This window comes from Pelodiscus sinensis, chromosome 2, assembly GCF_049634645.1.
Source record: "Pelodiscus sinensis isolate JC-2024 chromosome 2, ASM4963464v1, whole genome shotgun sequence".
Taxonomy (NCBI): Eukaryota; Metazoa; Chordata; order Testudines; family Trionychidae; genus Pelodiscus; species Pelodiscus sinensis.
In genome coordinates this window covers 205,760,181-205,785,990 of record NC_134712.1, presented here as the reverse complement: position 1 = coordinate 205,785,990, position 25,810 = coordinate 205,760,181, and positions in this window count along the sequence as shown.

Here is a 25,810-nt window from a genome sequence, read left to right as displayed (position 1 = left end):
GCATGTTCCCTCCTGTAGGATACATGGCAACCAAATCGCTATTTCAAATAGAGGTTGATCCATACTAGGGATGTCAGTGGTTAACCGGATAACTGCTCAGCATCACACTTCTTAGGTGATGCTTACTGATTACCAGTTAGCTAGTGGCCCAGCTGTGCTGGAGCAGCTCCCAGTCTATATTGTGGTGTGGGGAGCCCAGCTCAGCTGGAGCAACCCCTCCCACCTGTGATAGGCTCAGACTGGCCAGAGCAGCCCAGGGCGTGGTGGGCCCAGCTGGCCTGGAGCAGCCCCTGACCTAATCTGCATTGGCTGGGCCCCACTCATGGGATCCCGTTTAAGTGTTTAACCAGTTAAATGTAACATTTAACCAGTTAACTAATTAAATAGGATTTTACATCCCTAATCCATACATGTGTTTCTTCTTGTTAGATTCGACATTACTGCAGCTAATATTTAGCTAGTGTTCAGTAACTTGCTCTGCTGTAAGTTCAGGGCTCATGCATATGTGGAGAAATCCTGGCTCTTTTTAAAGGTACGCCTACACTTCGAGCTCATGGTTAAACTAGTAAATTAAGAACAGAATGTAGCGATAGTACTGAGAAAGGGTAGCTGTTCCAAGTACTTACCCATCAGAGATGCGAGGCATGTACTTGGGGCAGGTAGTCCCATCATGTGCCACCATGGCTACACTCTGTTTTTAGAGCACCATCTTGATCAGAACTAGTGCAGGTATGTTGTCTCAAGCTGGAAATCACAACCCCCAGCTGAAAGTGTAAATATACCCTAAGGCTATGTCTACACTTTTGCCAGAAGAGACAATGAAAATGAAGAGCGGATTAGCATTTTCTCGTGCTTCATTTGCATAATTTCTTCTGATCCATTTTTGCACAAGACATTTTTGTGCAAAAAGAAGCAGTGTGGACTATGTACAATGAACAAAAGATTTTATATTTTAGCAACATTTCTAGATGCTTTCAGTTAATGATATTGATAACAATAAAACAGAGCTTATTCTTTTCAAACAAAGCCTGGTGTTTATTATTTCTAGAAAGAGGGTCAGGGTGAAGGTTATGGAGGGAAGGTTGCATTGGGCCAGGGCCAAACCCCCGTAGAGGAAGCCCTTGGGAGACTCAGTGGGCTCCTTGAGAAAATCTCTCCCTATGGGCCTCCTGAATGCAAATGCCAGCCTGGTGAGCCTGGCGGATGGCAGCTGTCTGGGGCTGCTCAAATTGCCTCTCCGCACCATCAGCACCTGTACCTCACCCTCCCCTTTTCTCTCCATGAGGTTATGGAGAATGCAACACGCGGCCACCACCTCAGGGATGTTGCATTCCCCCATTTCTAGCTGTGTGAGCAAGCAACAGCATCTCCCTTTTAAACATCTGAATGCGCATTCCACGGTCATGTGAGCTCAGCTAAGATGAGCATTAAACTGCTCCTTGCTTGCATCCAGGTGGCCAGTGTAGGTTTTCATCAGCCACGGCATCAGGGGGTAAGCAGCATCAGCCACAATGCACACTGGCATGCACACGTCCCCAAGGGCAAGGTCCTGATGCAGGAAAAATGTTCCTGCCTGCAGACCCTGGTAGAGGTAGGAGATCCTGAAGATGCGGGCATCATGTGCCTGCCCTGACCACCCAACACAAATGTCAGTAAACTGTCCCCAGTGGTCGACCAGGACCTGGAGCACCATTGAAAAGCAGCCCTTCCTATTAATGAATTGGGCTGCTCGATGGGGTGGTACACAGATTGGGATGTGTATCCCATCGTGCTCTCCTCCACAGTCTGGGAAGCCAAGGGCAACGAAGTTGGCCATGACGGTGTCTAGGTCTCTCAGATGGACGAGCCTGTTCAGCACCTTGGAATAGATGGCCCTCACCACCTGTAGAAAGAGAAAAATAGACCAAAAAAATGTTAGATGGGGTGCCTGAGCCCTTGGGAGGAGAACACCCCCAACCTGCCCCCCCAAACACCACGGGAATCCCCTCCTCAGAACCCTCCCCCCCCGGAGCAGCGCAGGGTGAGTGGAGGAGCTCCCTCTCACTCTCACTCCACCCCATCCCCCACTCTTCCTTGCCCTTTCCTGACAGTCCCCCTTTTTCATCCCCTCAGCACTCCATCAATACAGCCCCAACAGGAGACCTGCCCACGCCAAACTGGTGTCCCAGGGAGCGGGTAGCTGTCAGGCGTTGCGAGCTTTCAGAAGGCAATAGTGACCCTCTTTTCCAGAGAAGCTTTTATATCTCTGGTGCGGGTCTAGATGAGAAAGGAGCATCATGACTGTGTCATGCAGATACAGCAGAACTTGCAGAATGATGGTGTGCGGCTGTCGCCTGCCCAAGGACAGCTCTGGCTCCATGGCAAAAAAAGGGATCAATATCAGAAAAACCTCCCAAAACACCCAAACTGCTGTGGTGTCCCAGGAAGCAGGGCACTCACAGCAAGCACTGCAAAACCTTTGCTGTTCCTCTAGAAGGTAAGAAAGGCAGCTGCAGGAGCAGAGCAACAGCTGTTCAGGGGGGTCCCCTTAAGCATGCATCTCTGTAAATGGCAGGCAGCAGCACCAGGAAGTAAATGCTGTCCCCATTCCCTGTCAGAAGCAGATCCGGGTGCCTTCTTTTTTTGACTGAGTATCTGGCAGTCTGAATGCTCTTTTTTGAAAAAGTGGATCGATTTCGATCCGCATAATGTAATCTAGACACTCTTTACCGACAGATGCTTTGTCAACAGTATCTGTCGACAAAGCTTCTGTTGAAAAAGGCGTGCAGTCTAGACATAGCCAAAGAGATTAAGACATTGCTAATGAAAGCAAATTTACTACAGTAGACGTAAGTGCTGTAATTTTCAAATACACGCTTTATAAATCATCCTAAACCATTAAATCTGCTCTTAAAGAATTAAAGAAAAAAAATCTAATAGTGAATATATGTCCAGTTCCAAACTAACCTTTTGACTGTCTGTTATTATTTCTCCACTCTAACTAAAGCTGGATTTTAACTATTATAACATTAACCATGACCTAATTTTTCACTCAGTGCATTTGTTGAACAACTCTTTTAAGGTAGATTCAAAGACTAGAGATGGTAAATATGATTTGGCAGAAACAATCACAAACTTCTTTTTTTGACAAATAATTTGTTAAACACTTAAGAAATATTCAGCTATATTTATATAGTAAGTGGTTAAATACTATCTATTGAATATATTATCTGATCAAACCCAACAAGAGATTAGATTGTTTTTTAAAAAGAATCTCTTTTTTTCTAGTATGCAACTAGCTCTGATATAAAACTGCACCCCAGGTATAAATCATAGTTGAAGCCTCTTATTTTTTTTCTGCCTCTCAGTTTAAAATTGTAGTGATTTAGTGTCCTTTCTCTGGTATCCAATGACTCCCCAAACCCCAAGAAATAGCAATTGGAAGTTCACTGCAACCTGCTTTCTTCTAGCCTCTGCATGCTAATGTCAGAAATGGACCAAAGGGAAAATTGTCATCACTGATGACTTATTGCAAGTGAAATGCAGTGCTGTCTCAGCATTCTGTCTTATACAGATACTAGAAGACTTACCTAGCATTGCTCCGGTTCTTCAGGGCTGCGGTCATGGAGGGTATAAGTGTCAGGGTTAGGTGTGAGGAGGGGCTTAAGACAGGGGGTAGGGGTGCAGGAGGCAGGGATGCAGGAATCAGGGCAGGGGTTGAGAGGTGTGTGGGGGGGGGGGATCAGATGAGGGAGTGGAGGGCTCAGGGCAGCAGCCATGTGGCCCACCCACTGTCTTCTCTCATAGGATGACAGGGGCTGCACGGCTTGCATGCTGGCTCCTCTCTGAGGATGGTGGAGACCACACTGGGCAGCCACAGATGCTCCCCAGGACAGTCTGGATCTTGAGGGGCCCTGCTGCTAGCCAGCAGCCACTCCCTGGGACTGGGATGCTTTCTGTTCCCCTGTCATCATTCTGGGGTATAACTGTCCCCCTTTCTTGCTGTCCCTGTGGTCAGTTGTGAGTATAACTGTCCCTATTATTACTCCCCTCCCTTTCCATTTGATGAGAAACAATTGCATTCTATGCACATCCCATTGTCCCAGCACAACTAAACCCTGAACTTATGTTATGATAAGAAGAAGCTGCATACCAAATTTGGTTGTCCTAATATTACCATTTAGGAGGAGGACTTAGAATCATAGAATCATAGAATAATAGGACTGGAAGGGACCTCGAGAGGTCATCGAGTCCAGCCCCCCGCCCTCAAGGCAGGACCAAGCTCCGTCTACACAATCCCTGACAGATGTCTATCTAACCTGTTCTTAAATATCTCCAGAGAGGGAGATTCCACCACCTCCCTTGGCAATTTATTCCAATATTTGACCACCCTGACAGGAATTTTTTCCTAATGTCCAATCTAAACCTCCCCTGTTGCACTTTAAGCCCATTACTCCTTGTCCTGTCCTCAGAAACCAAGAGGAACAAATTTTCTCCTTCCTCCTTGTGACACCCTTTTTAGATATTTGAAAACCGCTAACATGTCCCCCCTTAATCTTCTTTTTTCCAAACTAAACAAGCCCAGTTCATGAAGCCTGGCTTCATAGGTCATGTTCTCTAAACCTTTAATCATTCTTGTCGCTCTTCTCTGTACCCTTTCCAATTTCTCCACATCTTTCTTGAAATGTGGCACCCAGAACTGGACACAGTACTCCAGCTGAGGCCTAACTAGTGCAGAGTAGAGCGGCAGAATGACTTCACAAGTTTTGCTTACAACACACCTGTTGATACAACCTAGAATCATATCTGCTTTTTTTGCAACAGCATCACACTGTTGACTCATATTCAACTTGTGGTCCACTATGACCCCTAGATCCCTTTCCGCCATGCTCCTTCCTAGACAGTCGCTTCCCATCTTGTATGTATGGAACTGATTGTTCCTTCCTAAGTGGAGCACTTTGCATTTCTCTTTATTAAACTTCATCCTGTTTACCTCTGACCATTTCTCTAACTTGCTAAGGTCATTTTGAATTATGTCCCTATCCTCCAAAGAAGTTGCAACCCCACCCAGTTTGGTATCATCTGCAAACTTAATAAGCGTACTCTCTATCCCAATATCTACATCATTGATGAAGATATTGAACAATACGGGTCCCAAAACAGACCCTTGAGGAACTCCACTTGTTATCCCTTTCCAGCAGGATTTAGCACCGTTAACAACAACTCTCTGACTACGGTTATCCAGCCAATTATGAACAAACAGATATACAGACAGACAGATGGACACACAGACAGGTGCACAAACTTTCTCAAATATAAGGTAGATTGTTAAAAGACAATTTAAGTCCCTTAATTCCTCACCGGGACTCTAATACAAAAATAAAACATGTCTAAACTCATGCAAATGGAGGACTCAGTTTCTCAACCAATTGTATACTTATTATATAAAAAATTGAAAAAAAACATTAACAATTTAGTCTGAAATTTTACATTCCCATCATCTGTCAGGAAGGTCTAGAGAACATGACCTATGAAGAAAGACTGAAGGAATTGGGCTTGTTTAGTTTGGAAAGGAGAAAACTAAGAGGGGACATGATAGCGGTTTTTAGGTATTTAAAAGGGTATCACAAGGAAGAGGGAGAAAAATTGTTCTCCTTAGCCTCTGAGGATAGGACAAGAAGCAATGGGCTTAAACTGCAGCAAGGGAGGTTTAGGTTGGATATTAGGAAAAACTTCCGAACTGTCAGGGTGGTGAAACACTGGAATAAGTTGCTTAGGGAGGTTGTGGAATCTCCATCTCTGGAGATATTTAAGAGCAGGTTAGATAGACATCTATCAGGATGGTCTAGACAGTACTGGGTCCTGCCATGAGGGCAGGGAACTGGACTCGATGACCTCTTGAGGTCCCTTCCAGTTCTAGTGTTCTATGATTCTACCTCAAGCTAATCTTTTTTCCTAATATTTCAGCCAAAATGATTCAGCTATGATCAATGATTCAAGAACAGGTTAGAGAAAATGTTGGTTTGCTTATATTGACATATTCTGGTCATCTTTTCTTTGAGACACTCTAATGCCCTCATTTTTGGGAACCAGGATTTGAAATTTTGCATGAGATTGGGTTTCATGTCACAAATTTACCTTCTGCTGTTTGGGCAATGTGTGCATGAAAGGCTTGATTCCAGTGTGAAATGTCACTAATTTGTGTTGAAGTATATCAAGCTACACTTTTACATAACTCGCATGCTATCAGAATTAGGTGTTGGAGAAGCTTTTAAAAGTATTTTCTACTGTTCTGTGAGTTTCCTTCTATTTTGATGAGGAAAATGTGCAAGTTGCTATTTAATAGAGAAAGAAGCATCACTTACCATCTCTGTTTTCTAAGGTGACCCACAACAGATGACACCCAAAAATTAATAGCTCATGGATCTGAACCAGCTCCCATATCCAATGAAAGTCTTTCCACTGACTACAATGAGAGTTGATTTTGCCGTAAGTTGGGTTAGAGAAGGGAAAACTGAATGGTTCAGAAATTAAATGACCTTTCTTTGTGACACAATAGTCCTGATCCTGAGCTCCATCTGTGCTGCACCCGCAGAGATGCCCATTGACTTTAATGACACTCAATTTTGGCAACAGAACTCACTGCAGAAGTTGGGTCAAAGACCACTGATGAATCTTCAAACATTTCACCGGACCCACAGGGTCAAAGGAGACTTCAGCCACATTCCAGCTAAAATAAAGATCTTTCAGTAGTGCCCCTACCAAGATGCTCTGCATGAGGCTTGTATTTTAACTGAATACAGAAATTGGGTTGAAATAGATTTTCGTTATTTTGTCAAGGTGGAAAGATGCAATTTCTAAAGCTATTCTCAGTGAATCATTGTATGGCTGTAGTGCAGAACTTCTTCTGCTATATCTATTTGTGTATAAACTAATACGCTTGGTTGGCAAAAAGTAGCAACTGATTACAAAATTAGATTTTAGAATCTCTCAGTTAAGACTGGGACCATGAAATAAAACCATTATCATTACATTTGAAATGCCTGAGCATGGTGCAAGGCACCTCAGCTGGTGCCTAATCCAACTTCCAATGGAGATGTTTTTGTGGTAGAGCAGGAATTGCACCTGGATGTCTCACACATGAGTAGAGCATCCTTTGAGCTTCATCTCTTCTGGTGTAAAACAATCATTTCAATGACAAATGGCACTGAGTCATCATTTTTACCCTGGTCTGAACTCTTTCAAATCTATGCAATAACTTTGAAAGTCTTCATGGGCATTCACATAGAAGCTGAATTCCCTGTGTCCTCCTCTGCCACATAACAGTTACCAACTTGATTGCCAGTCTTGAAAATTACACAGAAGGCACCCTTTCTAATGTGATTTTCTCATTATAATTTGCTGTAGGGTGAAGTATTAGAGTTTTTGCTTTAATACCTTTTTTTCCTCCATGTTTTAGTGCCTGACAAATCAGTATTATAATACATTTAGGGGAAATCTGAAGTCTCTACCTCTTCTCCTAATCACACTTGCTGAATTGACTTTTTGGACAATATCAGGAGCCAGTGGTCAAGTTGTCAGTGTCAATTGTGCACAAGGCTTTTAGAACTTCAGGTTCAGTGCTGTGGAATGGGGTGACAGCTGTCTATAGTGCATTAATACAAATCAGCCATAAGCATAACGATTTTCCCCAGGTTTTAATCCTAGCTCATTTAGATAGGTCATCAAACCAATTTATTTTTATGTCTTTTTCCAAATAAAGTGTTTTATCAATAAAGATTTGAGAAGAAGCTATGAAAAAAAATAAATCTTTTTGCTGAGGAAACTTAACTAATAGCATTAAAATTCAGACTGCATAACCTTGTTGTTTCTTTTTCCATTAAGAGTCCATCCATTTTAATTAGTTTTAATTTAATGATTTTAAGTGCCCAGAAGCTAGGATAGGTCTAGTTTGTTGAGGAGGATACATTTTCCAACAAATTGAATTATCAACTTTGGATAGATAGGCTAAAAGATAATCAATACCCTCACGGGGATGTGTGTTCAGGTTTAATGGGTTTTACCAAAGAAGCATTTCTAAGTATTTGCAGTTGCTTTTCATTGGATTTTTAAGAAAACATATGTGGTGGCTGGAGTTTGTGATTTAATTGCAAAACAGCAAAGGACTCTGGCAATCTTATCCACTAAGCAATCAATGTTTGTGGTTTTAGTTATCTCTAGGTAATTTTCTTTGGCAGATGATACGTGTTTAACTCTTTATGACATTCCACTCTGTGGTTTAAAGCAATAGAGTAACTCAGTCTCATTGGGAATTACACCTACAGCTGGCCTGGGATGTCTTGAGAACTGATTGGATGGAACATTCAGAAGAAAGTCTGGTCAGTCATTCTCCTAGATCGGGGAGGTCTCAAACTTCACTGCATCACAACCCCCTTGTGACAACAAAAAATACTACACAACTCCAAGAGAGGGGACTGAAGCTTGAGCCTGCCTAAATCCTGTAGCCTCAGGTACAGGGGCAGGGGCAAGGGCAGGCAAATCCAAAGCCTGAGCTCTGAGGCTCTCGGTGAGGGAGCCTGAACCCAAGCCCCAGTGCTTTGGGTAGGTTAAAGGTCCTGAGCTCCAGGTAGGGAGCATGTAGCCTGAGCCCTACCAGGTGGACTTTGGCACTGGCTGGGATGGGGGCCAGACTTTTTGGCTTTGTCCCAGACTCTGGCAAGTCTAACACCAACCCTGGCAATCCCATATACATAAACATACACATTCTTTCCACCACTGAATGTCTCCAAAATTGATACAAAAGCTTCTACTGTGTGCCATGTATTTTTCCCTTAGGAAGACTATGCTGCAATAGCACTCTTGTGCGTTCTCTCTGGGTCATGAGGGTACCTTGCCCAGCACAGGAGTTCTCAGTACCTCACAGGATTGAGGACATACTTAACATTGGTTGTTCACACATCAGTAATTCTTTCTCTTCTCGCAAAGAATAATGTCCTTGAAGGACAGAGTCACAGACCATGATCTTTCCTGCCTCTCAATCCTCTTACAAACCTTCTTTAAGAATATCTGTGTGTGTTTCATGCTGTCCCCTCAGCTATGAACCTTTTTTTCTAGCTCTGATTTATCTTTGTCATTTCTGTGCAATAATTTGAATTACACATAACCATTCCAGGGAGTGAGATACATCTTGCTTGTGCTACCTGAATCTTGGATCCAGGCATGTACCTTTAAATAGGCTCTTAGGATCAGAGAAGCAGGGAGGGATGAGGCAAGGGCAGTGGGTAAAGGCCCAGTTGGGGAAGCCTAAGGCCCTGCAGGTGGCATGGCCACACCCTTCCCAGGTGGCCATAACACCTTGGGCAGCCTGTGGCCCCACCCTCCCCAGCATCTGGGGAGCCAGGCTACCATGCCATGGCCCCAGACCTCCTGGGCAGCTGGCAGAGAGCATAGGCAGTTTTGGGAAGGCAATGCCTTCCCTTGCCTACGTTGCCTGCCGTCCAAGGGGGAAGAGCTCCATTCTCCCATTCTCTTGCTAGCATACTTGAACTAGCAAGGTGTGTGTCAGAATTTGCTACTGAGATATGCTAGATTATTACCACCTGGAGCCACAAGGAGGCAGCAGGAAAGTGACCTTGACACAGAAGTGTGTTTTTCAGCTCTCGTGCTTCCTGGCTGGCTCAGCTTCTTCAGGGCTATGGCTTGCTTTTCACCCCATTCACCGGATGCTAATATCCCGTGCTTCATTTCCATAATCACGTTATGGCGCTATTTTGAAATGGCACTATTTTGAAATAACAGACGCTTTGTAGACGCATTATTTCAAGAGAAAACCCTTCTTTTGAAATAACTTTTAAACCTCGTTTTATGAGGAATAAGGGTTATTTCGAGAGAAGGGTTTTCTCTAGAAATAACGCATCTACCCAGCGTCTGTTATTCCGAAATAGCGCTGATTATGCAAATGAAGCATGGGATATTTAAATCTCGGTTTCATTTGCAATTTCGAATGTCTTCATTTGCATCCCTCTATCAAAAGAGGGTGCAAGTGCAGACATACCCCTAGAGACCAGGGGCTGTGTGCTCCCTTTCTTGAGTCAGACTGACTTGTGTGTGGCTTAAAGCGGGGGCTTGGACTCAAACCTGAGCCAAAGGCCAGGCTTAGTGTACAGAGAAGAGAGAGTATTGAGAGACGATGTACATGTCTGCGCAATGTAGTAAGGTCCCTTTTCCCCCACTTTTTCCCTCAATTTTTACATGCCTCTATGTTTTCAGGTTCTGTTTAGTTCCAAAATTCTGAAATATTACCAAAGGCTGCTTGCAGAAAATGTGTAGCAGACACACAAAGTTTAGATGGTTTTGATAAGCAGACAAGTACAAGTTTAGTTAGATTGGATATGCATCCAAATTCTTGGATTTGACCCAAAGTGACCCTCTGAATCCTGTTGGATTATTTCAACAATTTATTTAATGAATTTCCAAATAATTTCCTGAATAGATTATTTGGGTTTTTTTTTCATTTTGTGTCCAACTTGTAAAGTAGATGAATCCATAGTTGTTGACCAAGGACATTTTTCAATGGAAAAAATAATAAAACTTTCCTCCAAACAACAAATATGATGAAGGTAATTTTTTAAAAAAATCCTTCCCCAAATTTTACAATTTTTTTTTTAATGGAAAGCTCAAAATAATACAAATTGATGTTTTTCAATATTTTTGGTGACATACAAGTGGGCGACAGAGGAAACAAAAAAGGATAGAGAGAAAATAATTCATAACACCTGAGTTCTTTTTCACTTTTTCACTGAACAATTAAAATATTTTTATAGGAAATCTCTTAAAAAAATGCATTTTTTTCAGTATTACCATGAAAAGAGTTGGCATTTTAACTAGCTTTATTTATGAGTATATGCTCTTAATGAAATAGTCACAACTATTGACCAGTTCCATATCAGAATTGCTGAGGATCCATCTATTGCTTATTCATAGATTACAGAGGTACCATACATTTATTATGATCATGAACCACTTTTGCATAACAATCCAGATAAATTACATACTGGAGGCAGAACATGGTAATATTAAAAATATATATTTGGTCATTTTACCGACCTCATACCAAATTCCTGTGTGAGAGTCAATATAATGCAATATGCTTTATCTTTCTTGTTTTTCCACAGCTCACTTACTGTTATAAGGCACATACTAACGTAGCCAGAACTGTACTTTACTTTGATATCCCCCAGCACTTTTAATGTTCTTAAAATAGAATTGATAAAACTATTTACATTAATGAACTTATCATTAATAAATTACTAAATAATGTTGTTCAATCTTTTAATAATGACCCCTTTTCATTCACAAAGAATGGCTAAGTGCTAAAGGAAATGAATTCTCCTATTGTAGGTAACAGATACTGACTATTGACCTTAAATTATGATTTGTGTAAAACTGATTTGAGATTTAAAGTAGCAGGCTGTCAAAAAGCCACTACAATCTTTGAGAGGAAAAAATTACCATACAGTTCACCAAACTAGTCATCTATTTCTCTTAATGTAAAGTCCATCATCAGCTGGAAAGGTTTCAGATTTTATGCTAATATAATTGAAATTCATATGTCAAGCTAGACATAAACATGGCATTATGAACTTGACTTTGCCTTAGCAGAAATATCAGATTCAATTACTCTTAAAGTAGTTTTCGAAGATGATCTGTGGTTTTAATAAACATTTTGGATATTAAGTGCAAGTTGTCATTCTGGTGATGGATTCAGTTAGGCAGAGGCTTGTGAAGAGGAATAGCTCTATTTTGAAATTGTTATTTTGAGAGTTATTTTGAAATAACTTATTTTTAGATAAGCTTATTACTCATCACAAGCCGAGTTATTTCAAAATAACAAGCCCATTATTTTGAAATAACAGGATAGGTAGTGTGGACGCTCACCTTGTTATTTCAAAATAAGGGGAGTTATTTCAAAATAACTCCCCAGTATAGATATGCCTTTAGAGAGATGCATTCAGTCAGTGATGATACAATTCTTCCAGAATCTTCATGGTTAATATCTACGACATGTAGAACCCCCAAAAAACCCCATGCAAAGTACATTCATAAAAGCATTTATTGCAGGGTTCATTGCCTTTGTTTAATACCATAATCTGGGGGAGAGGCTTGTTCTCTTTTTAGTAACATAGCAGACTCAGTGAAGAGCAAAGCTAAAACTGATTTTAAGAAAGATGTCTTTAATGCACTCTAAGTCTTGGTCATTAAGCATTAAATAGTTCCATCTTTTTTCTGTGAAGATTTAACTGAGATGAAATATTAAAATGCCATGGTGCAGCCTGCATGATTCTTATTGATCATGTTTATTATGTTGTGTAAGAACCAATCTAGAATGGGCTTCCACTGTGCTAGGTAGTAGTATACAAACACAGAGTATGAGACAGTTTTTACCCTGAAAATCTTGAAGTCTAAATAAACAAGAGGTCAAGTGTCTCTGAAATGCTTGCAAATTGCTGCCTGTGTTAATCTTACTTGTAATGTCTGTATCCCGTGAACTAAAGTAATATGTGGAGAATCATTCTAGATAGCATGACAGTAGGGCAAAGAGTTAACACCTGGGTCCTAAGTCCCTCCAAGTATATGTGTGTGTGTGGGGGGAGGGTGGAGCGGGGGAAAAGGGGTTCTCCCTTGTGCATTTCTGGGTCCAAGAAAGATGACTTGCTGAACCTTATTTTTCTGCTAGTTCAACAGTGTCTGCTTTGGATGCTTCTGCACTGCTAGTATGGGCTAGAATTTCCAACTGGCTCCTCTCTGTAGTTTTATCCCCAAAATCACAGAGCTGGAGCTGCTTTTTAATCTAAATTCTAATATGTTCTTAGTTAGATGAAGCCTCTCCCACTTTTGGAAAGTGTCTGTGTTTTGCCAGTTAATGAATTAATAAATTAGATCCAGATCCTTTAGAGCATTTAGGCTCCTTTGAGGATCTGGATGCTAGACATTTCGAGTAGTTGGTACATCAAGACTTATTCAAGATTATTCAGTTCAGTCATTTTATATCATTGTATCCTGTGAGGAAAATCAGAGATCACTGGAATAGATTGTAAAATAATAGTACACTGAGTACATGAAAAAGGAATACAATATTGTGACAATTCTCCCTCCCTCCATGCTTTATGAAATTTGGTTTATGAATAGAAATGTGCATAACCCAAAGATGCTTTGGGAAAAATTCCTCGTGAAACCTATCAGTTTTCATATTAATTTGCTGGATCCGTTTATCCTATATTTTGCATGTATCATTTTTGTGTATAAAGTTAGGAATATGAAGTATAAAACTGTTTATTATTTTCTGTGTGCTAATGAGACTCATTACTGAGGCCCAGGAAGTCTTAACAATTGGGTGATCAACTTAACAACTCATAAACAGCCTTGTTTGTCTTGTAAGTCCAAAGGTGATTGGACTAATAAGGCATGTGACCATACTACCTGGTACTGGAATTCCATTTTTAGCCAGGTAGTTTTCATGGAAGGGCGGGATGGGCAACAAAAGATTCTCATCCCAAGGAAAAGACTATTTAAGCAAGGGGAAGTTATCAGGTCTTTATCTTTGTCTGGCATGACACACCCAAAAAGAGAACTGGGGACCTAGGTCACAGTAAAAGTGTGTCTGACCTGAAGATTATGGCAAGGACAAGAACATCTTTTTTAGGTAAGAATCTGTTTGCCATAAGTTTTAGTGAATTAGAATTAGCTATGCATTTTTTTCATTTTAACTTTGTAACTTACTTCGATCTGTCTGCTTTCACTTGCAATCATATAAATCCTACTGTTTGTACTTAATAAAAACGTGCTTATTTACTATCAAGCCTAGTGAAAATAATGTTATGGGGTGAGGGAACCAATGTGCATATTCTTCTTTCATTGATAAAGGCGGCTTACCTCAATGAGCTCTCACTGTGTAAAATTATTACACAGAAAAAGACAGATTTATTTGGGGTTTTGATCCTTTTTGGGGATTGGTATCTTGGGTTCTGTGCCCTAGAACTGCATTCCCCCAAAGCTAAAGTATTCAGTGTCTGCTCTGATCTTCAGGGGGGCAGGAACCCCAAATCTGTGTCTTGTCTGGGGGAGATGAAAGGATCTGCTCAAGCAGAACAGAGTGGTGGGGAGCCCCAGAGAGCAAGAAGGCAGGAGGGGACTTCTGTGACCACACCGCATCACAAATATTATCTGAAAAATCATTTTAATTTTAATTTTTTTAAATTTGGTAGTCCGTTGTGTCCGACAATGACATCCTGAGCTTGCACAGGCTCATCAGTTGTGGATTCGCATGTAGCTGAGGAATCCAAGCCTTGAATGGTATGGGTGTTCACAGTGGGGGCAAAGGAATTGTCCTGGCTCTGTCGGTGTGGCTGCTACTGTTGCTTTTCTCCTCTCATGAGCATCAATCAGGCGTATGCGTCACTACTCTTCGAAGTTGTCATATGCGTGTCGTACGAGAGCACGCCAGCCTGTTCGGTGTTCTGCATGTTGCTCTAGCTGCCTTTGCTTTAATCCTGCATTATTAATGTTGGCTGTTATGCAGTCCTTATACCTGTTGCGGGGCCTACCTTGAATCCTTTTGCCCTGGGAGAGTTCACCATAGAGGAGTTGCTTAGGAATTCTTGACTCCTCCATTCAAATGACATGCCCTGTCCAATGAAGCTGGACTTTCAGAATCATGGCTTCAATGCTTGTGATTTCTGCTGTGTCAAGGACTTCCAAGTTCATGACTCTGTCCTGCCATCGAATGTGCAGTAATGACCTCAGGCTGCATGTGTGAAAGCGCTCCAGTAGTTTCACATGTTTTCTGTACAAGGTCCAGACTTTACATCCATAAAGGAGGCTGGTCAAGACTACAGCCCTGTACACTTTCAGTTTAGTGAACTGTCGGATATTGTGCTGATTCAACACTCATGCTCTCAGACATCCTAATGCCTGATTGGCTTTGCAGATAAACCGCTTTGACAGGCGGGCTAAATTAGGTGAGGGTAGCCAACAGGTTTGAGACCTTCGGTGAGATAGGGACTTGCCTACCCCAGCATGCTAAGTCGGCTCCAGCTGACCGTGCGGATGAGATCAACAGTGAGATCCAAGGACCAGGAAGGCAGTTCTGCAATGCTCTGTGGAGAGCGAAGGACATGACAAGGCACTGAAGACGCCATGGCCATCCAATGCAGCCTAGGAAGTTTCCAGCCGTGATGACTTTTGTACCACTGGAAACCAGGTTTCTTAGGCCAAGAGAGTGGAACTACCCCTGTGCAACGGCTTTTCCACTTTAAACACTATCTGAAAAATATTATGGCATTAAAATGCACTAGTTCAAACTCTGCCCTGATTTACACCCCTGCTAGTTACTAAAGTGAATAGACATCCCCAGGGTACAAGTCAGGCCAAAATTTGGAGCTTTTATATATATATAAAAGCTTTTCAACAGGTGTCCTGACTTTATCTATTTACAAATATTATAGAAATATCAGACAGGGGCTATCGACACTTGAACATATGAAAGCAGTCTGCTTTTTTCCATGAGATAAACTAATATCCTTATGGGAAACAAATTGGAGACGAGCACTGATTGGTTCTTAAAAGAAAAAGGGAAAGTAGCAGCTTGTTGTTACAGAAGGTAAAAGGAAAACAGCTCACTCCCGTGACCATTGAGCAGATGTTTTATTAATACTAATTATTATTGCAGTTAGTTTGGAGTTGATAAGTCTCAGGGTTGTTCAGAATGGGGTTTGAGTTTTAGCCCATCTTTCAACAACTATGTAGCAGCTGCCACGTTACACACAGGCATTTCAGAATGGTGCTTCGTCCTAGAACATTATACGTTTCCATTATGGGGGACATTAAGTCAAATACACAACCATGAATCAGACTGTGGTTAAGACCCTTTGTTGGTGTGCAAAGATCTGGAAAAGAAAACAGGCCTTCTCTATCCCCTTTCACCCATTGTAGCACCCAAACAAGGGACATCTGGCCATCTTTACAGTCCCTGGTATCTCCTGAGAACAGGGAATTCTCTCTACTGGTACTAAGCATCTGCAAAGGAGTGTGAAGGTGGTAGGATTAGCAGTCCATTCTCCTCAGAACTAGTCACAGGACTAGGCTGACCACGTGGAGGAGCATATGCTGCATCTGTTGTAGGCAGGCAGGTTTCCAAGAGCACAGGGGAGTCTCCTTGAGGCACAAGGCCTCCTTGTGCTCCTGCTGGTGCAGTGATCTCTCCATACTACCATCAATGCCAGGGTGTCACTGATTGCATCCACACAGCTCCATATACAGTATCATGTTGAAAATGACAAAGAAGTCCAAACTTGAATTGTCCCAGAGTTGCTTGAATATGGCCTGGAAGCCATGCGTTTATTATAGTTAGCGGCTTGTCTGTGCTTTTACTTAACCCAAAACACTCTCAGGAGCATCACATATCACATGCAGTTACAGAAATACCATAAGCAAGTCGCTGTGTGCCCTATGATGGTCCAGCATAGCTGGACATGTCAGAATGATCCATCAAGCACTGACAATTTAAAGACAATTGCATCTGACTGAAAAGGGCTGATACAAGAGACTTTTAGCTGATTTTGATCAGGTAACCACAGCTAGTATGGCATCCATAGGCATATATAAACTGTTTTGCATTAGTAGCCATGGAAAAGATCTCTATTACAAAATGTATTAGTACCATAACAAGCCAAATTCACTTAAAGACTCTCAGTGGTATGTCTATATTTTTGGGCTGGCTCTTCAGCTAATTTCAATTGGCCAGGTTCTGGAGAAGTCAGTGAGGATCTGGCCTGTTCAATTTTCAAGTATCTTTTAAAAAACCATGCCTCTTTTCCTTCTTTCCCCATCAGTAGCAGCTTGAAATTACCCTGTATTGCTGATTTTACTTTGTATAATCAAATAATCTGTATTTAATGTGTCATTAACTGAGGCACATTGAATAACAAATCATTTGTTGCTTTTTAAATAGGAAAAGAGAATTTTTACATGATATTTTCCAAATGTCATAGTAATGCACAAATTACAGCATAAAGGGAGGCTAATAAATTAGCACAATCTCTATGGAAATAATCAGGCATGTTTGAGGTGCTCATTTTGTCTTCTTGTTAGAGGCTATAGTAAACCTATCCAGAAACAGTTAAATTGCACAGCACTGTTATTATTCAGGCACTTTACTTAAGCTATTTTTCATTGGCCTTCTATGCATGGTTTTCATGATTAGCCTTACTGCTCATTGTGCCTTACAAAACCACACTTGTTTTTGGACAAGTTCAAGAGTATATTTGTTAAACATAATGAATCACATTTCTTCCCTCTGAAAGTAGGTACATTTCCACTGAAGTCAATTGAAGTGGCACTCAGTTGTGCCAGGGTTGAATTTCACCTCTAGTGTATGAAGCGAGTCAGCTTAGTGTTTCTGAAAGGGTCTTTGGTGACAGTCCTACGCGCTGAAGCCACCACGCCAACAGGAATGGCATGATTCACAGCTGTTACATACTACCTCACATTTCACAAATAATTGTGTCTGAACCCTGATCCGTAAGACTCACATCTAAGCTTATGTCTACACTGCACTGCACTACCAGGGGTGCATAGAATGTGTCAGTACACACCACAGCATCCATGCTGGAATATGAAGCTACCCACATCAATGAAAGGCTCTGGCAGGGCTCTGGCATCTGTGTGGCAGGGAAAATCTCCAGCAGCAAACAGTTTCCAGAGTCTTTTCCCACTGTCCTTCCTGCCAAACCTTTTCCTACTGCTGGAGCGTTTCCCCTGGGTGGAAAATGATTTTTGGCAGCAGAACACTACACTGCAAGAAATAGCAATGTAGACACGGGAGACCCTGCTTGATCATGAAGGCTATTTCTACACAGCAGTGTTATTTCGGAATAAACATAGTCCACCTCTACACATGACATAATATTGAAATAGTGTTGAGCTGGTGGCAGAATCAGGACCTCAGATGTGGTTTTGTGAGGTGAACACCTATGTTCAGTGAACTAGTCTGAAATTGCCTAGTCATTATACATAGGCCATCAGACACACAATAGATGGAAAATCTTTCAGTCTATACCAGGCATGTCCAATGTCCGGCCCGCGGGCCAATTGCGGCCCGTGTTCCGGTTTAATACGGCCCCCGCATCCTCCCCCTCTCCTGGCTCCCCGGCGCTCTTTTGAACTGGCGCGCCCAGCGCCCCGCTTCCGGCCGCGCCGCCGCCGCCGCCCATGGCCTCCGCAGTCCTAGAGCCTGCCCTGTAGGGCACGTCCGCAGCCCCGCTCCCCCGCTCGGCTGCGGGTTCGCCCTGCCCCCAGGCCGCCGTGAGACCGGTGTGCTCTGCGCTCTCTGCCCGCCTCCAACCCCGCGGGCCCTCCGCCTTGGGGCTGAGAGTGCGGGGACGGCCCTCACGCATGTTCACTTCTTCAAATCTGGCCCTCTTTGAAAAAAGTTTGGACACCCCTGGTCTATACTGACCCTAGAGTGAATTTGAAGGAATGGTTTATAAGAATCCAGTATCTTGATCCATCTGATCTCTTCATTTCTCTTCAAATTTGGTCTGTCCTTCCACTTAAGCAGAAAATCATATTATGACCCTTGTAATATATTATACAAATGATTCTAAAACCTGTACTGTGACTAATCAAACTGATATATATGTGCCTATGCTATTTAATGACATGGAAGTCAATGAGGTTTCACATAGGTAGACCAATCTACTAAGTTGTCATTTGAGCTGGTTCCATCCATAGGACAGTTCAGGGCATCCTGGGGAGATAATCAGTGGGCCCACAGCCAGCAGCAGGATTTGGGCCCACTCCTGCACTCACCAGCGGTGGTAAGAGTTGCTCCATTTAATTATGGCAGCAGGAAGTGGAGCGACCTGGCCCCAGCCCACTTTGTTCCCCTGAGCAACACAGCTGGCTGTCGTGGGGAGTGAAAGTGGGCCTGACCCCTGCTGCTGGCACCAGGTCCCCCCAGTAATCCCCTGGGTCGTATGTTCAGGGCAGGGGGCTTGGGTCTGGGGTGGATTGGGAGCAGCACAGGGATGAGAAGAAGTGAGCAGAGGCAGGATGTGGGAAGTGTCCTGCATCCCTCCTAGGTACAGTCCTGTCTGTTAGTATGCTACCCCACAGCCCATTATGCTGAACAAAATGGTCTTATTGTTTTCTTTCAGTCTCCCATCAATCTGTCATGTTTCATATTTAGATTATAAGCCATTTGAGGCAAGGCCCATCTTTTTGGTTTCTGTCTGGACAGTGCCTGGCACAATGAGCTCCTGTTCCATGACAGAGGCTCCTAGATGCTATGTTCATACAAGTACATAATAAATGATTGGGTCTAAATGTTCCCATTTTGTTTATGTGGGAGACAAAAGTACTTTACAAACTGGGAAATGTCACGGAAAAAGAATTACAATTGCCAGGGGGGCCTTCAGGGCAGGTGTTGTACCTGAAATTACTTTTCAATTCGTTGTTTGAAAGGAACTATATTTCTAGCTGATGTGGCCCCTTTAAGTTATACATAAAGGTAACCTGCTGTTGACTAAATATGGACCTATTTAAAATATCTCACATCTTGCATTGTGTAGGGAACCTGCTGACAACATTATGCTGACTACCCCCGGCTCTCAAGATTTTCTTTGATTAATATCAGAAACCAAAATTCTTAACAACAAAAATCTTATACCGCAAAATATCCTAACTTTTAAAAATAATAACTTGAGACTGTTTTGGATGTTTTTCGCAGCAACTGAACTATTTTTCAGAGAGAAGAATTACATGTACGATCCCCTGAAAAAAATTGTCCAGGCTCCCCTATCTCTCTTTCGCTTGTCAGACATGTTACACTTGGTTAGCAGTGGAGAAGAAAAAAAATCAATCTTTCCTGTCTGATTTCTGATGAATAGTATTTACCAGGCCCCTCAGCCCTGAAATTGCTGCTAGTGTAGAAAACAATACACTCAGGTAATGCACAGAATCACTGCATTGTATTCATATTTTTAGTGCTACCCCTTCATTCATGATTTTATGAAAGCAACCAAAGATGGAGGGAACAGTGAAAGAATATACATTTGCTACTGGGACAAAATTAAACTATATTATAGGCTGTAGTCCTGCAATGAGCTACATGCAAGCAGACAAACTGCACAGGCCCTGTGTGATTTAGTTGAAGCTCCAGATGAAGGCATAGGGTACCATCTGTGTGGAGTTCACAGCAGGATTGGGGCCATATGTTGCTATAAAACTGTTCATTGAACACCTGTTGTCCATGTCAGATCAAGGACAACATATCACATGGCCCTTAGGCATGTTACTTTGTCACTGAATCAAAGTGTTTTCAACCTTCATTTTGAGGATTTTGTTTGAGTTCTTCAGTAAATGAAAATTAGAGGGTTATTTTTTTGTTTTTATTTTGCCTTTAACATTTGTTCAGACACCATATAGAATGAGAAAGATGTTAGAGTATTTGCATAGTTGAAATGTACATCCATGTGGATATCCTGGCATCTTTGAAGTGAAGGGATGTTTTGTCATTGACTTGAATGGAGGGATGATTTCATCTCTAGGGAATTTTGCCTTTCAGAAAGCCTTTTATTTTGATTGCTGTTGCAATTTCTGTTTTCTTTTTTTAGAAGTATCATACAATACCAAGTCCTGATCTTGCAATGGCTTAACTTTAAGCCTTTGAAAAACAACAAGTAGTCTTGTGGCACCTGAGGGCACATCTACACAACATCTACACTGCCGTTATTCTGAAATAACAAAAACCGTGTCTACGCTGCAAGTCATTATTTCAAAATAATGATGAGATTCAGGACTTCTTACTCTGACTGATGGTAACCCTCATTTTACAAGGAGTAAGGGAAGTCGAAGAAAGAGTGTTCTTCCTTTTACTTCCTGCTGTGTAGACAGCGCCAAAAGCTGAATTAAACTATTTCAACTTAAGTTATGCAATTGATGTAGCTGAAGTTGCATAGCTTAATTCGACTTTAGCCCTGTTGTGTAGATTTACCCATAGCGAATAACAAATATATAGTATCGTGAGCTTTCATGGGCAAAATTCGCTTTTTCAAATCCTAATCTGTAGCTGGAATAAAGGGCTGATTCTAAAAGGGTTTGATCCAAAGCTTGATGTAATCAGTAGGTTGCATTCCAATGACATTAATAAACTTTAAACCAAGGTCCAAATGTTCAGTGTAGTGCTAATGGGAAATTTTAAGGACAAAGACTAGCACAGAAAAGGTTTAAGAATATATCTATCTTGCAGATGAATAATTGTGATGATGCAGTGGCATGGTTGCCAGATGGTGCAGCAAACTTGTGCTGAAGTTCTTGCTTCTCTGTCTTCACTACTATTTTTCCTGTGCTGGTTAGATTAAAGCTAGAGCCAAGATGCATATGTACACCACTATCACACCTTCATTTGCACTTTAGATGTACCTTAAGTCAAGATGTTACCCTAGGCCAGTGGTCTCCAAACTTTTTATGCCCAAGATCACTTTTTAAATGTCAGAACAAGCCAAGATCTACTCCATCTGTCCCTCAAGACTCCACACCTTCCTTGAAGCCCCGCCTTCTCTGTTCTCCTCCTCTTCATCACTTGCTATCCCCAGCCCTTATATGCTCTCAGAGTATAGCTACACTGCTGCTTTTTTTTGATTCCTCTGTAGAAAGAGGTTTTTCCAACAGTTGGCCTGTCTAGACTGGGCCAAATGTCAGAAAAACCCCTTCTTTCAGAAGCTCCTTTATTCCTCGTGAAATGAGGAATACAGGGTTGACAAAAGAGCATGTTTGCTCTTCTGCTTAAAAAAAAGCGGAAGAAGAAATGCATCCCTGGACGCGGAAGAGTTTTTCTGGGATAACTCTTATAGTCTAGCCTTACCCTCACTAGGCTGAGACAGGATGTGTGGGCTCTGGGGTGGGAAGGAGGGATTTGGGTATGAGAAGGGGTGAGAGGAGCAAGTTCTGGGAGGGAATTTGGATGCAGGAGAAGGTGAAGTGGATGCTGGCTCAGGGAGGGGGCTCCAGGCTGGGGAGTGTTGGGGTCAGGTGGAGGGTTGGGGTGCTGAGCAAGCCACAGGCTTGTGGATGTGAGGGTGCAGGAGTTTGGGTTGGGCTGTGTGAGGGGCGCAGGACAGGGAGGTTGCGAGTCTGATGGGCTCGGACACAGTTTTGTGGTGTGTGGATGGTGCAAAAATGTTGTGGCAAAAGACTGAGGGTGTGGGGGTGCAGGAGTTTGGGGATGTGAGAGGCTCAGGACAGGGGATTCCAGTGTATGATAGGCTCAGATTTGGGGCCAGGAAGTGATACAGGAGTGTTATGATGCTGTGGCCAGATAGGGGCTTGGCCCCAATTGGGGGTTTGCTTCATTTTTAAATAAAATATTATGTCAAACACAAAAAGTTTCACCATTGGCTTTATTTATGGGAAGAGCGAGGAACCTGTTTTGACTCAGGGGCCACTGACCCACAGAAAAGTCAGTTGAAGCCACATAAGTGAGATGCAAAAAAACCAATTGTCCTCCACCCCCACACCTCACTAATGTGGCCCCAACTGAGCTGGTGGGAGCAGGGGACATGGTACTAGGGAAGGATGCTAGTGGGGGCGGGGTCAGAGTGCCAGTGGGGACAGGGTGCCAGTTGGGGCAGGCGACAGGGTGCTGTTGCAGGAAGTCCCCAGTATGCCATAGACCTGGGTTGTGGCTCCGTGCTGGCTGTTTGGGGGAGGGAAGCAGCCACCACACTTCCTGAAACCCTGGAAGTGGCGTGCAGCTGCAAGACTTCCATCCACCCAGCAGGAAGCCAGCACTACCTCCATTGTCGCTGAAAGTAGGTAGTGGGGCTTCTTGGGGGTGGGAGGAAATGGGGGGGCCCTGAACACCTCGTGATCAACTGGTTGGGCCCTCCCAATTGACCAGTCAATCGTGACTGACTGGTTGGTGACCATGGCCCTAGGCCTATTCTCAAAACTTTTCCCAGTAGAGCGTATCAACTGGAGACTGTTATTTTCTTTATGAGACGGCCATTACTGGGTCCCAAGTAATTCACACAACCAGCACTGGCTTGGGTAAAGTAATTTAAGAGTTTTCTCCCTTTGTTAAACTTTCTGGAGACCAACAGATGTGTAAGTGGGTTCGTGGCAATTTTTTTATATAAAGAAAGAAGCTCAGTTGTTTCTTAATAATAGACATATCAAAACTTGGGCAATACTATTTGATCATTAAGATGATCAGAGATCTTGGGAGATTTTGGCTGATTTGCTCCTGTTTTGAGCATTAAAAAGCAGTGTGAGACAGTAGAACTTCATATTCATCAATATTTTTTAAACATTGATACTTGCAGCATCGCTCTGATGCAAACTGCTAGTCTAGTACATTTCCCAGCTGCATGTACCAACAATTATGGATTTTATTAGCACACTTTGAGAAAATCATTACAAGCATGATAGCAAGAGCATTTTCCCCTTTGCCAGATGCACTGAATGACATGCATCCCATTTCACAGTATTTCAACAATTTTTATTACTGACTTTATTTAGTGTCTTTCATTCACCAAACCCTTTGTGCAGAAAGCAGGAAGCACAGTGTTTAAAGAGTAGCTGATGGCTCATGGATCCTATACAAAAGCGAATTCTGCTGTCAGACAGCATATTTTCTGTGTGTCACCCTGATGATTTCAGGGGCAGTTGTGTGAAAGCATACTCTTCATTGCTACAGAATTCCGCTCTTCTTGCTGCTTATTTAACCCCTCACGATAAACTTTCTGTTAATGGCAATTTAATAATCTCCATTTCGAACAACCGTGATGTCTCTAAAAGTGACTTATGGGGCTTCATTCTTCAAAATTTGCATTGATTTAATTGAAAATGGCATTGAGCAGGAATGTCTAATCAAGCAGGATCTGGTTTTTCCTATAAATGCGGTTGGGGCTGGCTTTGTGAATGCTTTCCTCCCACTGGTGATCAGTAAGGCCAAGATTTTGTCATAGATATTTTTAGGAAAAGTCACAGATCACGAGCAATGAAAAAAATTCACAGACGCCTATGACCTGTCCCTTGGTTTTTACTAAAAATATCCATGACAAGATAGGGAGCCCAGCTTCGAGGTCCCCACACTGCTCACAGGTGCTAGGCCGAGGGACCCCACCTTCTCTGAGGGCTCAAAACTCCAAGATCCCCACAGTGCTCATGTTGGCCATGAGCTTTGAGGGGTCCTTGCCACCTACAGTGGGTGGGAGCTGCAGGTGATGGGAGATCCTACAGCTCCTGGCCATCATGGACTGAAGTCACAGAGGCCACTGGAAGTCATGGATTCTCTAACTTCTGCAGCTGCTGTGAAAAAAACCCCACATCATGGTTTTAGTGATCATTTGCACAAAATACCCACTGAAATCAACAGGATTACTGGTGTATGTAACCAACCACCAATGGGAGTAAGGAGTTAACAATCTAGTCCTTTGAAATTGAAAATGAAGGAGCAGGTGGAATACAGAGAGCGGTGCTATTGTAAATAACTGGGCACCTGTAGCTTCAGGTTCCCTCTTGTGCTATGACTCAAAGTTGTTGGCAGAGTACACATAGAGACTATGTTTACACAGCAACATTATTTCGAAAAAATATAGTCCACATCTGCACAGCAGGCAGTTATTTCGACATAATGTTGAAATATTGTCAAGCTGGAGGAATTTTTACTCTGACTCCTGTAACCCTCATTTTAGGAGAAGTAAGGGAAGTTGAAGGAAGAGTGCTCTGTTTCGAAATAACTGCTGTTCTAACTGGTGTTAGAAAGCACCAAAGCTCAAAATAAGCTATTTTGAAATAAGCTACGCAATTGACGTAGCTCAATTTGCATAGCTTGTTTCGAGTTAAGCCCTGCTGTGTAGACACACCCTCTAGAGTTAAAGGGGATCTCCATTATCATCAGTAAGGAGTCTATGATTAATTCTGATTTCAATCAGGAAAAGCTGTGACATAAATACTGACTAGTTCATTATAATAGTGTATACAAACAAAATCAGATATGAGGAACTGAAGCTATGTTTTCAGTCCAGCCAGCACCTTTGAATGTAAAATGGACACACCTTGAATTGCAACTATTCTGAGCAGCCCAACATAAAGATTGTAGGCTCTAGGATCCAACATTTGTGACATTAGACCCTCTTTCTACCTCTACTCCCAACTAATCTTGCTTTTTCCCTGGTTTTTAAGTTTGGGCAACAGATCAAACCAGAAAACATCTTGAGATAAATGATCATCTACTGATCAAATGTTTTCCATTGCAAAGAACTTTGCAGATACACAAATAATACACATATACACCATCCAAGAAGGAAATACAACCACTTCTTCACAGCAGTGTTGCAAACCTTTCCTTATAATGGTTCTGAATGTTCACTATGTCTGAGTGTAGGGATGGGTCGGAGCCAAGGGCTTCCTACAGCTTCTGACATTTTGCCAGTAGAGGATCAGGCAACCTCCCAAGCCCCTGGAACACACCTAACGTGTCCCTTCTCTCCCTGTAAAGGGCTGGGGGCTGGCAGGGGTGAGCAGCTGACACAGCAGGAGGTAAAGCTGCTTTATACTCTCCCTCCCCTACATTGTGTTTGAACAAGAAACAAAGGGGGGAAAAAAGAGACAGGAAACTTATTGAAGCTGTATTGTCAAGCTCTGAAATAGCTCAGCTATTTTAACACTTTAGTTTGGGTGTGCTTTCAGAGAGCACAAGAGTAGCTGTCATCATCCTACTTTAAAAGAAACAGTGGCAAATATAGAGCGAGCAGGACTGTCCTTACCC